This window comes from Setaria italica, chromosome I (assembly GCF_000263155.2).
Source record: "Setaria italica strain Yugu1 chromosome I, Setaria_italica_v2.0, whole genome shotgun sequence".
Taxonomy (NCBI): domain Eukaryota; kingdom Viridiplantae; phylum Streptophyta; class Magnoliopsida; order Poales; family Poaceae; genus Setaria; species Setaria italica.
The window spans coordinates 2,774,507-2,778,988 of NC_028450.1; the positions used below are offsets into that span (position 1 = coordinate 2,774,507).

The following is a 4,482-nucleotide window of genomic DNA, read 5'->3' on the forward strand; positions in this document are numbered from 1 at the left end:
GGCCGGGGAACTCCCCCACAGTTTATCTGAAAAAAAATTGTGCATGTCGCTCATTTTGTATTATTCCTAGGCCTAGAAAAATGATGAGCTGTTTTTTGGCCTTTTCTTTCTTAGAGACCGAAGAGAAGAGAAAGAATGGGGCATTCGCTCCCTATAAATACAGCATGCTTGTAGCTGCACGAGCATCAGCAGCTCGCAGCTTGATAAGCACATATTCCATTCACAGTAATAGCAAAGCATCGAAATGGCTTCTGCTGCTAAGACCAAGATGGTTGCCATTGGCATTATGATGGCCATCCTGTTCGTCGGGATAGCCTCTGCTACGCCGGCACAAGAGGTGTGCGTGGACACGACAAAAGAAGTTCCACGCGACGACACCTGCATCTGCTCTAAGAACTGTGCCTGTGCTGGCATGTGCATCCTGCAGGGTGAGGGGGATGTTAAGACCTGTTTCGTCGATTGTGTCCTAAAGAACGACTGCCAGTGCCCTCCTAAGGACCAGGGCGCCGAGAAGAAGACGGACGGCTAAGTTGACCGTAATGCCATGCCTGAGTTCTCAGGCCACCATCATGTTGCAATAATGATGTATTGTGTTCTTCCCTCATCTCCCATGCATGCATGCATATGTCATCATTGCCGTATGCTTGAGGGCAGGGTTATTGTTGTCGGGTGTCATAGCTTATATATAGCTGCAAAATAAAATGTTCAAGTGTGTGTTTGTGTTATCACGTGTATGGTTTCTATATCGAAGTTGTATGCATGCATATCATATTTGGTATCCATAATAATGTAATATTGATGTACATGTGATGTGTTCCATTTGCTCCTATTTACTTTGACGTCGTTATTTACTCTACGGCCTTCTGGGTTTCTTCCATATGGTACACCAACTTATATATTGTTGGAACATGCTTGTAACACCTCAAAACAGCAGCAAAGATAAAAGAACAGGGCACACGGAAGCAACTTAAATCATCTAGATAAACATCTAACAAACTGGATAAAAACAGATTATAAGCTAAGCAAAGGTTTCACAACCAAAAATTTTTATTACAACATATGTGTCCAAAATATATATATGAAGAGATGTGTGCACACGTGCTGTTACTCCCATCCAACTAGGCACCCTCCAAACTCAAGAACCTGCGAAGGGGAAAAAAGCGTACGAGGTTTATGGAAAACCTCAGCAAGCAAACTGCGTCAACCAAGTCATTTAAACCATAATATATTAAGCAACAATTTAAGAATTATTGTTATAAAAGAAGCACCACATCACTTCGAGTAGTAAGATAAATAAATACTTCACAACAATACTTCATAATGAATATGAAAATGGTGCAATGCAATGCATGACTTCACTTCTACCCACACATCCCCAAGGAAGGACGTGAGGGCTGGAACCACATTGCTATATGTCAACGTGCGTTATTGTACCGGTACATACCGTAGCAATCCACCTACGGTTTCTTCATATGCATAAACAATATGAGAATGCAAATGCAAGATTGCAATGCACGAACTTCGTATACTTCAAATTCATATCATCAAAAGTGAAGCCTCAAGTGGAACAATGTATGTGGTGAAAACTGCGACGAGGGCAAAAATTCTCCCTAGCCATTAACGGCGTCGAGTACCGCTACACACACGTGCTAGAACATCTGAAACCTTAGGGAAAACATGTGTTGCAGCAGGGACATGCCTCACCTAGGGTTTCCCCTTAAAAACAGCAAGGGCAACGGCAACGGCGGCGATCCCGACCATGATTCCCACTCGTTTTCCTCTTCCTAGCGACGAACGTCACGGCAGCCCCGTCGATTGCACCTAAATTGCAACCTACATAGCGGCAACACCATGAACAGCGAGGAAAGGCAACTAATTGGGGGGAAACTAGACAGCGAGGAAAGGCAACTAATCGGGGGGAAACTGGGAGAGGAAAGGAAGCCCAACCAATTTTCGGAGAGGAGCGGAGATGATGGATGGTGGCGTACCCTAATTTCCCTTCTCTTCTCTCTTCTCTTGTTCTCCCTCTCCACTTTGGATCACAGCAAAAGGGAGTGATGGCGCTGGGGTAGGAGGCGTAGGGGTATAGGGCTTAGAAAAGGAGAGGTGGGCCGGCAAGGGAAAACACGAAGGAAGAAAAAGGAATCGGCTACTGTAGCCGCAAGGGTACTGTAGCTATGGGGCCATGGCGAAATCTTGAACCGTCCATGACTTCATGACTGGAACTCCAGACAAGACATATCAGTGATCAAATAGAATGGATTCGATGAGCTCTATGCAAATATGGCATCCTTTCGTTCATCCGAGCGACGGATCTAAAAGTCAACTTTTAGCCATCAACTTTATGTATTCCGACGTACAAAGCGTATTTTATCCTTGCCGCATTCTGGGTGTTACAATGCTATAAAATTCAAACCGTCCCCTCGTCAATTGTGTCACATGTGGACTTGTAATTGAAATAGTTAGGGGTGTAATTTGCATGGATAATTTCCACTACGAATCTTCATCTTTTGTTTTTAGGATATGCATGCTAACAACTTTTATGTATCCAGTTGGATATTTGAAGGATATGTTATCTTCTCTATCGAGCTGTAGATTAATGTAGCTATTATTCAAATAAGAATCCTGCTTGACACAAACACTCTGATAGGATGACAATCGGTGTTTATCTTGCTCACAAATATCTTTGGGCTTGAGAATCAAGAACATGAAGCACTTCCCTAATGCTTGCACACCAGCTTGGCCGCACAATACTGTTACAACTTAAATTATATGTTGAGAAATTTTATAGAAGTTTGACAAAAGGATATGTCTAACGCTATGTTAATAGATTATAATAAATTTACGAGTAACCAATACTTTCTTTTCCTCCTATACATTTGGTTTTATTAGAAATATATTGTTCTATCGATTAGTATATATACTTGTCAGACTATTCTTTAATGCTTCTGGTCAGAGGCAATCCGTCCGTTTCTTGATCCTGAGTCCGCTATCAGCTCTTCTTTGAATCCGGCAACAACATGTGGTAAAAAGTCAAACTCGTACTAGAACGCAACGAAATCGCAAACCTTTCTCGGCATTCTCGCGAGCATTTCACCTCCTTGTGCTAACCAAAATGTGACTCCTACTGGTTTAATAATTTCTGTATAGGCAGCACCGTGGTCGGCTACAAACTCAACCAGAACACCACTTATGAATAAGAGAGATGGAAAAAAGAGAGAAAGTGACAGAGAAAAGGAAATCAGAGAAGATAAATAAAGTGAACAGCCTGTGTATTCAGCGATTACTAGATCCAGCCCACTTCAAAATCTCCTGTGGGCATGGCATTTCCACATACACAGTTCCATATGCTAACTGCCTCTAGAAATGTTTCCACAAAATCAATAAAAATGACTTATCCGTTTAGGATTTAATAATGGTTGGAACAAAAGCCGTGTGGAACCAAGTACCTAGAGAAATCGTACGGTGGAAGAAAGGAGGTATATCTAGAGAAAAGTACAAACATATTCCAAACTGGTGGAACCAAGTACTAAAAATAATAGTGGGACCATCACCCAATTTAAGTTGATTTTTTAATTACCTTCCTAAGATCAATGGCTAGTAAAATTTCAAGAAAACGTATTTAGAAAGTACACACTGGTACCTTACGACCATTGTAAGAAAACTCTTTTGCTTAGATAATTTTTGCAAACAAATAATTTTTGCAGCTCGCCGGCGCCCTATCACCAGCGCGATAGCGACAGGACGAGAGCCACGGCACCCAACCCGCGCCCGCGACAGGACGGAGCGAGAGCAGGGCAAGCCAATCGCCGGCCGCGCGCAGGTCGCCTTCCGCTTGCCACGGCTCTGCTCCGCCAACCCTGTTTCGCCCGTTCACCGAGAAACCTGAGATGCCCCCGACGTCCCGTGTCTCCGCCCGCTCGCCCAACCCCCACGGTAGCCTTTTCGCCTCACCCGCCCGACAGACCGGAAGCCCCAGACGCGCGCCGCCCAAGGCCAATCACCGCCGAAGACCACCTGGAGCTCCGCCTCCTCTGCCCAATGGCGTCGTCGGCCAATGGCCGCCTCGCCCGAGCACTCGCCGCTCCCGGCCTTATCCTTTCCCCACCGGAGCCCCGCCTCGACCCTCCGCGCCACCCCGGCCCTATAAAACGGAATCCCCTCACCGGCAATGCCACCCCTTGCCACCGCCCGCACCTGCGCCGCCGCTTTCTCCTCTGAGCCACCGCTAAGCTTCCGTGGAACTCACCCCCTTGCGCCACCCCCACACTCCGGCGACTTCGCCGCCACCCTCAAGCCGCTTCTTCCAACACACCAGCCGCCCGCTCCTCCGCGCGGTACTAGAGCTTGCTTGTGTCCACCAGAAGCACCGCCGCCGCCGGACCACCGTCGAAGTCTCGCCGCCGCCCAAGCCTTTGTGCGTACAACCTTCCGCCCCAGCCTACTCCTTTTCGACCCCAAGGCTTCACCGGTCGACCTGGA

General features: G+C 46.4%; 1 long non-coding RNA gene across 1 annotated transcript; it reads right to left on the reverse strand.

Moving 5' to 3' along the window:
- Positions 1–309: 309 nt before the first annotated feature.
- Positions 310–2,032, reverse strand: LOC111256407. Its single transcript, XR_002676462.1, has 2 exons — positions 1,948–2,032; positions 310–1,833 (listed from the first exon to the last, which is right to left on the reverse strand). It is a non-coding gene; the product is annotated as an uncharacterized LOC111256407 (long non-coding RNA).
- Between the last annotated feature and the right edge of the window lie 2,450 nt (positions 2,033–4,482).